Here is a 10,666-nt window from a genome sequence, read left to right on the forward strand (position 1 = left end):
TCTCAAAAAATGTAATGCTTGGCTAGAGGCAACCACTCAGCACACTTCCTAGGAGGAAGCTTTTGTATTTCGCCTCAAATGAACACTATCTGATTTTCATAGGAATTGGGGTGGAAAGCAACCAAGAAAGCAACATTCATTCCTCGGTTAAAGATATTCAAAGTCCGGGATCCCTGGGTGGCTCAGCGGTCTGTCTCCTGTCTTTAGTCCAGGGCATGATCCAGGATTCCCTGGATTGAGTCTTGCACTGGGCTCCCAGCATGGAGCCTGCTTCTCTCCCTGCCTCTCTCTCAGTGCCCACCCCCCCATGAATAAATAAAGTTTAAAAATCATTTAAAAAAAGATACTCAATGCCTCCTTGAAAACATTAATTTTCACTTCCACTCTGATCATCTGGAAGAGTGTAATGACCAAAGGATCAGAGGGTGCATCTAGAAAGACACAGAGTACCCCTCAGTACATTTTCATGCCACTGAAGAATAACTCAGGCACGGGTGCCTGAGTTTTTCAGGCATTTAAGAGTCTGCCATCAGCGAAAGTCAGGCTTTCTGTGACCTGGAATCAAGCCTAGTGTTGGGTTCCCTGCTCAGCAAAGGGTGTGTTTTTCTCTCTCCTTCTGCCCTTCTCAACCTCTTCTGATCTCTTTCTCTCAAATAATAAATTAGATCTTGAAGAAAATTAGGGACAAATATTGGGACTTTTGCACATTATCATGGAGGGCCAGAGAATACGGAGGCATTTGGTTATAAAGCATGGGTTGATCTGTACTATTGGGCCACCCATGGTCTCAGGACTCTGAAATGTGCTGTTAATGAGGTTTTTTGTTCTGTTCTGTTTTGTTTTTTTTTGAGAATGTTTACTGAGGCTATCGTTTGGCATCAGTAGCTCTGTCTTTCTCTTTCATTCTCCCTCTCCTGTATTTCTCTGTCTCTATCTGCCTTTATTTTCTCTCTATGCCTCAATCTCCTTGTCTCTCTCTCTCTCTTTCTCACACACACATACACACTCACAATCACACTCTTACACACGGCATAGAGTCAACAAGTCACCTTCCCCAAACCTTTCCACTCATACACACTCTACTGAAAGAGTAGTAGGAGTGTAGGACCATGGACCTATTTTCTCAAGTGGGAAAGCTGCCTATCTCACACACTCTGAAGCTTCAGCAAGATGGAATCTGGGTGTCTGTCCAGACTCAGTGTAGCAAGGATGCATCAGCTGCCTTACTATTTACAGATTTTCCCAAGCAACAGACTGATTCCAGAATACATATCAGTTTGGATGATTTTGGACATGACCTACAGTTACAAAAGTCGGATAAATGGGTGTCAGTTCATGTGAGTACTTTGTCATTGGTTCCTCTGGGAAGTATTGACATGAAATGAGCAACATTAGTAGTGCCAAAGGCCCCCAAAGGAAGACAGATTGCACCCATGGAGAAAGCATGAGCTTTTCCTGGGGATAGATGTCTCAAGGTGACTGAACCAGCAATTCCAAATACAGAATTCAAGGGGGTGAGAAAGTGCTCCTGAGCAAATGTCCCTTACTGCACAGTTAACATGCTCCCCTTCCAACCACCCACCAAATTGGTACTTACTCTAAAAACTATATTGTTCCTTATCATATGTTTATTCACTTCATAAAGAGAAGAACTAAGAGAGGAGTCTTTCTCATTCTGGCAAATGGGTCAGGCTTATAATACAAGTGGATGGAGAATCATTCACTTAGATTTGATGAAAATATCCAGCACCACAGCATTGGCAACATCTAGGAGGGCACAGAATAACTATCAGTTCATTGTTGGTGGTGCTCAGGTATTTGTGAGATCACTCTTTATATGGATCCAGGAGAAGACTGAATGGTAATGACTGTGTAATAAGCATAATGGAAACACTGCTTCGCCATCGTCATTGGTGGATGAGGAAAAACCTTCAGCTCAGGCCAAGGTCCATGAGCCTGTGATCCCTCTCCTCTTTGGGATCTCAGCTCAGCGGGTTTGTGCTTCTACCTTTTCTCTACCTCACCTAGCATATACTCTCTCTTGCTTTCACTCTGTCTCTCTCTCTCTCATCTCAAATAAACAAAAACTTTATAAAAGGTAATGGCAACTTAAGCAACATGAAATAATCAATGTAAAATAGAACTGTTGTGCACATTGAATCCAAAAATTGGTTCCCTTCACTCATAGACATTGTTGTGAATCCCAACTGAATGTTTCTAACATCTTACGCCTTCCAAACCTATTTCTACTTCTGTAGATCCACATATGCTGTCATCTCTTTTGGTCAGTTTTGCACTTGATTTCAACCATCTTTGAATTTGATTTCAATTCTTTACAATGTAAGTCAATTTTTATCTTCTGTTCCTTTGAGTCTTTTCTCTATTGTATTTATCCAGGAATCTGTTGTTATAAAAATCATCCAGTATGGGAAAGATTTAAATACTGAATGCATATCATTTATAAATAGCCCTAGTTCTGAAAAGGGGTGGAGGGGACAGGCTTCCACATATTCATTGAGAGTCACAGCGTGAAAGGTACAGCATAAGGTATATGATGAGTGGAATGGCAATAGTGCACATACATGTGTACATAGACACATGGTATCTATGCTTGGCGTGAGTGCAGTTTAAATAAACTTAACTGTCAAACATGTGTGGTACACATAAGTTAATGTAAACTAGGGGTCATCTTGACCCAAATATAAAAGCAGTAACAACATGGGCACCATAGTGGTTCCTATGGTTGAGCTTCTCCATTTGGCTAGGGTCATGATCCCAGGGTCCTGGGATACATAATATTATGCATACACAAAAATACACACTAATGCATAACACAGAACTGTCCTTAATAGCAGTGTTCGACAACAATGACAATAATATGTCTACACCAGTTCGTTCTTTGTGATGAATATTCCAAATTGATGTAGGTGTGAATATTTGTGGAAATTGTGTGCCAAAGGATAGGATGATAGGGAAAATTTTATATAATATGTTGCATTGTGACATCAGCCTAACTCTAATATCAGTAATAAGGTCTATTTATTAAATCATAATAGTAGTTTTATTTGCTAATATTTAAGATGAACTAATATATCCAGATGTTAGCTTCTCAACTGCTACCATTTAATCTGACTATATTAGATTTCTCAGTGCAAAACTAAAAGACAACCTACAGAATGGAAGAATATATTTGCAAATGATGTATCAGATAATGGGCTAGTCTCCAAGATCTATAAAGAGCTTATTAAATTCAACACCAAAGAAACAATCCAATCATGAAATGGGTAAAAGACATGAACAGAAATCTGACAATGGAAGACATAGACATGGCCAACACGCACATGAGAAAATGCTCTGCATCACTTGCCATCAGGGAAATACAAATCAAAACTACAATGAGATACCACCTCACACAACTAAGAATGGGGGAAATTAACCAGGCAGGAAACTACAAATGTTGGAGAGGATGTGGAGAAAAGGGAACCCTCTTACTCTGTTGTTGGGAATGTAAACTGGTGCAGCCACTCTGAAAAACTGTGTGGAGGTTCCTCAAAGCGTTAAAAATAGACCTGCCTTATGACCCAGTAATTACACTGCTGGGGATTTACCCCAAAGATACAGATGTAATGAAACGCTGAGAAACCTGCACCCCGATGTTTATAGCAGCAGTGTCCACAATAGCCAAACTGTTTAGGAGCCTCGGTGTCCATCAAAAGATGAATGGATAAAGAAGATGTGGTTTATGTATACAATGGAATATTACTCAGGCATTAGAAATGACAAATACCCACCATTAACTTCAACGTGGATGGAACTGGAGGGTATTATGCTGAGTGAAATAAGTCCACTGGAGAAGGACAAACATTATATGTTCTCATTCATTTGGGGAATATAAATAATAGTGAAAGGGAATCGAAGAGAAGGGAGATGAAATGGGTAGGATGTATCAGAAAGGGAGACAGAACATAAAGACTCCTAACTCTGGGAAATGAACTAGGGGTGGTGGAAAGGGAGGAGTGAGGGGCTGGGGGTGAATGGGTGATGGTCACTGAGGGGGGCACATGTTGGGATGAGCACTGGGTGTTATTGTTTGTTGGCAAATTGAACACCAATAAAAATAGATTTATTATAAAAAATAATTTAAAAAATAAAAATTGTACCAGAAGTCCTTGTAATATCCTGAGGCAAGAAAAAAAAAGTACACCATTTGAGAAAGAAAACATAAAACTGCATCTGCAGATGAAAAAAAAAAAGATATCTCAGTGCGTTTTAATATTTTGGAGATAAACTAATGCCTGACCATTTAAATTAAGATGTTCACACATGAAACAAAGAATACAGCTTCGTATATATGGCTTAGTATATTTGCCTGTAGAATGGTACCCAGAACAAAATTGAATAATGATGTTTTAAATCTTTTTAAAAATTTTATTGGAGTTCAATTTGCCAACATATGGCATAATACACAGTGCTTATCCCGCCACGTGCCCCTCAGTGTCTGTTACCCAGTGTCTGTTACCCAGTCACCCCAACCCCCGCCCACCTCCAGTGTTAGGTCTCTATCATGTTTTGACACCCTCACTGATATTTTCACTGAATAATGATTTTTTTCAGAGAGAGTAAAAGACAAAGTGAAAGGAGAAGACAGATGGAAAGGAAGAACATTAAGCCGGCTCCATGCTGAAAATTGATGAATCTGAGGGCCTTGAGGTCATTAATGGACCTGAAACCAGGAGGCAGAATCTTAGCTGACAGAAACATCCAGTAGCCACTAGAACAATATTTCTGGAGTTAATTTCAGGAATAAATTTTTATTGTACCTTTCATTGACACCTTTGATGGGTGAAATTTTCTTTTTCAGTAAACTTGAAATATTTCACACAAATTCCTGTCCAGGTGTACAAAGTTGGTTTAATAAATAGCTTTTGTTTGGGGTTTTTCATTGTACATCCTGGGAAATGGATGATTATAGAAAGAAATGTTGACATCTTTATGTTAGAAGATAATACAAATGAGTGATAACATTATCAGAATTCAGGTGTGGTACAATCTTCAATGACACAAACTCAGTGTTTTCTGAAATTCTATTTGCATCCAGGACTTATGATAAACAACCCTTATTATACGCTGGAATATCGGGAATAGGTTACATGATGTCAAATGCACTTACTGCAAAGAGAAAGAAGAAAATCACTAGCTGACACTGTGTGGAGACATACCTTCTTTAGGTGAGGCAATATAGAAATACAGAACAACAATGTCTTTGCGAGCCAAAGCATGGTGTTGATGAATTGCCAAGAGTTACAAAATGATGAGGAAGGGTTTTTGGGAGAGGACTGGGGTTAGTTCCCTGTGGAGATAAATCCCTGAATACCTGAGACCTGTCTAGAGTTCAGAACCTTGGGCTGCTTCATACTCTTTTTCAAATCACGCTTCCCTGATTTCCCTTTGCAAGATATTTCACAACTTGGAGGACTGCCTGAGAAAAGAGTAAAGTTCACATGCTAGCTCAGTCATCCACCTCCTGGTTTCAATCCCTTTGTGTTAACCAAAAGACAAAGCAGTTGCCCCCAAGTCATGCTCTGATATGGCAATTCTCGCCCAACTGAGGTTATCCTATCCCAAGATTCATACAGCCAGGTGCCTTACGTGGAGTCTTCCTGGCACCAGTGGACCACCTTCGATTACAAGTGTACTGCTCCCAAGGTGACTCAGAACCCAGGACCTTCCAAACATACTGTCCCATGAGGGATCTTTTGATAAGTAGCTTCTCTTTAACTGCCTGACAATTATGAACATATATTGTGAATTCACATTCAAGCATATTTTAGGTCTCGGGATGATGCTGTTTTTTTGTTTCTTTGTTTGTTTGTTTGTTTGTTTTCGGGATGATGCCGTTATCAGACATACTACCACATGTGTTTCATAATCTTTTTCCTTATTAAGGATCCATGTCATATATGGCCACTATACACATGACTCTAGATCAAGAGTCTCATTCTCCATAAGCCAGCTGGACATTCAACTCTGCTTCCAATTCTTATTATATCTGTGCCATGTCCTGAAGTCAGACAACACCATGACGCTGATTGACCAGGCTTTGATCAGCTGTGCATATCAACTGTACAAGAGAAATCAATGTGGCTGGTGGATACCAAGCTAACCATAATCTGGCCCTTGTGTCTGATATTTCCTTGTCCTGGGGTAGAATCAAAAGATTTCAGCATTACTAGCGCTCATCATACATACAAAGCTATCAAAAGCATGAAAGAAACTCCTTGATTCTGAGCAGATTGAGGTAATGTGCTGAGGAACAGTTCAGCCCTGACAGATTTTGATCAGGTTATCTAATGGTGACACCAAACCCTCAGAACCTGCAAATCTACCACATCCATGACTCTGAATTGGTCACTATTACAATTTTAAGCTGAACATAATCATGGTTTGAACTGACTAGAAGTATGACTCTGGACTGACCATGTTTCTATGTCCTTTTCCTTTTAGTGACTATGACAGGATCTGTACCACTATGAGCTTCCATGCGCTATATAACAAGTGAGATGATCTCATAATGGTAGACAATGTTGGGATTTCCCTTGACACAGGTGGTTTCTGATATAGAATCAGACGCTGAACCTCCTTTGCACAGTAACCAATGATCCCATGCCTGAATAATCACTGCAGGTTACTTCACTAAAAAGAGTATGAGCTTTGGAACTACAAGCTTCAATTCATATCTTAGCTCCTTAATTCGGAATTCTTGAACCTCATCTCCCTGCTTCTGTTTCTCCACCTGAGGAAGAGGTAGAGTCAACAAAACAAATCACATATGTGTTTGATGGGCATTGAGTGAATAAATGTATGGATAGTGATCAGGAAGCTTAAGAAGAATGTAATATCCTTTCTGAGATCTCACAATTTCACAAGTTCCAGAGCTGGATTGAAATGTTGCAGTCTGAAATCCCAGATCCTTACTCTCTAACATGAAAAAGATTTGCTTAAATACAAGTATTTTACCTTAACACAATTTAGTAATGACAGATTTAAGAGCCTCGAGAGGGAAAAAAAAAAAAAAACGCTATTGCTTACTTCCTGAAAATTTTCTTGGGACCCTTTATCAAAAACATAAATGACTGTCCTGTACAACCTTTCATTTCCTGAGTCATGATCAGCACATCAAATGAGATGAATAGTAATGTGCAAGAAAGTAGAGTCACTAGTATCAAATCTTGTGTTAAAATCTGTGAAACAATGTCATTCTGCATTATTTATTCCTCATGCACATATACGTGTCTCAAAACAATGCCTGAGAAATTGGCATTCCATAGAATAAACCATGTATTAGTTTCGTTTTTTATTAATTATCTTTTTTGTACTTATTTTTGTGCATATTTAATTGAAGTTCTATTTGCCAACATATCGCATCACACCCAGTGCTCATCCGACCAAGTGCCCCCCTTAGTGCCCATCACCCAGTCACCCCAAACCCTAACCCATCTCCCCTTTCCACTAACCCTTGCTCAATCCCAGAGTTAGGTATCTCTCTCGTTTTGTCAACCTCACTGACATTTCCCACTCACTTTCCCTCCTTTCTCTTTTATTTCTTTCTCTATTTTTTATAATCCCCAAATGAATTAAACCATATAATGTATGTCTTTCTCCAATTGACTTACTTCACTTAGCATAAAACCTCCATCCATGTTGAAGCAAAGGGTGGGGATTCATCATTTATAGTGGCTGAGTAATATTCCATTGTGTACATATACCACATCTTCTTTATCCATTCATCTTTCTTTTTTTAAAATATTTTTATACGTGTTCAGTTTGGCAACATATAGAATAACACCCAGTGCTCAAAGCATCAAGTGACCCCCTGAGTGCCTGTCACCGAGTCACGTGCACCCCCGCCTATATCCCCTTCTACCACCCACCAATTGCTGGCTCAAACAGCAGATCCATTTTTAACTCTTTGAGGAACCTCCATACAGTTTTCCAGAGTGGCTGCACCAGTTCACATACCCAAGAAAAGTGCAAGACGGTTCCCATTTCTCCACATCCTCTCCAACATTTGTTGTTTCCTGCTTTGTTAATTTCCCCCATTCTCACTGGTGTGAGGTAGTATCTCATTGTGTTTTCAATTTATATTTCCCTGATGGCCAGTGATACGGAGCATTTTCTCATGTGCGTATTGGCCATGTCTATGTCTTCCTCTGTGAGATTTCTGTTCGTGTCTTTTGCCCATTTCATGATTGGATTGTTTGTTTTTGTTCTTGAGTTTAATAAGTTCTTTATAGATCTTGGAAACTAGCCCTTTATCTGATACATCATTTGCAAATACCTTCTCCCATTCTGTAGGTTGTCTTTCAGTTTTGTTGACTGTATCCTTTGCTGTATAAGAGCTTCTTATCTTGATGAAGTCCCAATAGTTTATTTTTGCTTTTGTTTCTTTTGACTTCGTCAATGTATCTTGCAAGAAGTTACTGTGGCCCAGTTCAGAAAGGGTGTTACCTGTGTTTTCCTTTAGGACTTTGATGGAGTCTTCTCTCACATTAAAATCTTTCATCCGTTTTGAGTTTATCTTTGTGTATGTTGTAAGAGAATGGTTTAGTTTCATTCTTCGGCATGTGGATGTCTAATTTTCCCAGTACCATTTACTGAGGAGACTTTTTTCTACTGGATATTCTTTCCTCCTTTGTCGAATATTAGTTCACCATAAAATTAAGCGTCCAATTATGGATTCTGTATTCTGTTCCATTGATCTATGGGTCTTTTTTTGTGCCACTACCACACTCTCTTGATGTCCACAGCTTTGTAGTACAACCTGAAAAATGGCATTGTAATATCCCCAGATATGGTTTTCTTTTTTAAAATTCCCCTGGCTCTTCGGGGTCTTTTTTGATTACACACAAATCTTAAAATAATTTGTTCCATCTCTCTGAGGAAAGTCCATAGTATTTTGATAACGATTGCATTAAACGTGTAAATTGCCCTGGGTAACATTGACATTTTCAAAATATTAATTCTTCCAATCCATGAGAATGGAATATTTTTCCATTCTCTGTGTCTTCCTCAATTTCTTTCAGAACTATTCTGTGGTTTTTAGGGCATTGATATTTTACCAGTGTGGATAGGTTTCTTCCTTGGTATCTTATGCTTTTGGGTGTAATTGTAAATGAGATTGATTCCTTAATTTCCCTTTCTTCACTCTCATTGTTAGTGTATAGAAAAGCCACTGATATCTGGACATTTATTTTGTACCCTGACACAAGCTGCATTGCTGTATGAATTCTAATACTTTTGGGGTGGAGTCTTTTGGGTTTTCTATGTAGTGTCATGTCATCTGCAAAGACGGAGAGTTTCACTTCTTTTCCATTTGAATGCCTTTTATGTCTTTTTTCTTGTCTGATTCCTAAGGCTAGGACTCCTAGTATTATGTTGAATAACAGTGGTGAAAGTGGACATTCCTGTCTTGTTCCTGATCTTAGGGGAAAATATCCCAGTGTTTTCCCATTGAGAATGGTATCTGTTGTGGGCTTTTCGTAGATGGCTTTTAAGATGCTAAGGAATGTTCACTCTATCCCGACACTCTGAATAGGTTTAATCATGAATGGATGCTGTATTTTGTCAAAATATTTCTATGCATCTTTTGAGAGGATCATATGTTTCTTCTTTTTCTCTTGCTTTTATGATAAATCACATTGACTGTTTTACGAGTGTTGAGCCAGTCTTTCACCCAGAGGATAAATCCCACTCTGTCATGGTGAATAATCTTCTTAATGCATTGATTGATGCTATAGGCTAGTATCTTGTTGAGAATTTTTGGATCCATGTTCATCAGAGATATTGGTCTATAATTCTCCTTTTTGGTGGCATCTTTGTATGGTTTTGGAATTAAGGTGTTGCTGACATCAGAGAATCAGTTTGGAAGTATCCATCGCTTTGTACCTTTCCAAACAACTTTAGTAAAATAAGTATGGTTTCTTCTTTAAACCTTTGATAGAATTCTCCAGGGAATACACCTGGCCCTGGACTTTTGTGTCTTGGGAGGTTTTTGATGACTGCTTCAATTTCCTCCCTGGTTATTGGCCTGTTCACGTTTTCTATTTCTCCCTTGTCCAGTTTTGGTAGTTTGCGGTTTTCCAGAATTGTGTCCATTTCTTGTCGATTACCTAATTGATTGGCGTATAGCTGCTCATAATATGCTTTTAAAATCATTTGTATTTCCTTGATTGTGATCTCTCCTTTTCCATGCATGATTTAATAATTAGAGTCTTTTTTTTCTTTTGGTTTTAATAAGGATGGCTAATGATTTATCAATGTCATTAATTCTTTCAAAGAACCAACTCCTGTTGTTGATAATATGTTTGACAGTTCTGGTCTCTGTTTCATTGATTTCTTCTCGAAACTTTGTTATCTCCTTCTGCTGGGTGTATGTTTTTTTGGGGGGTGTATGTTTTATTTGTTGTTCTTTCTGCAGTTCCTTTAGGTGCAAATTTAGCTTCTGTATTTCAGTTTCTTCAAACTTTTTGTGGGATACTTGTATTGCAGTGTATTCCCCCTCAGGACAGCTTCTGCTGTATTCCATAGATTTTGAACGATTGTATTTTCATTCTCATTGAAATTCTGATTCATTTTCATACTCATTTTCCGTCTCATTTCATTCTAA

The sequence above is a fragment of the Canis aureus genome, chromosome Y (genome assembly GCF_053574225.1).
Source record: "Canis aureus isolate CA01 chromosome Y, VMU_Caureus_v.1.0, whole genome shotgun sequence".
Classification (NCBI taxonomy): Eukaryota; Metazoa; Chordata; class Mammalia; order Carnivora; family Canidae; genus Canis; species Canis aureus.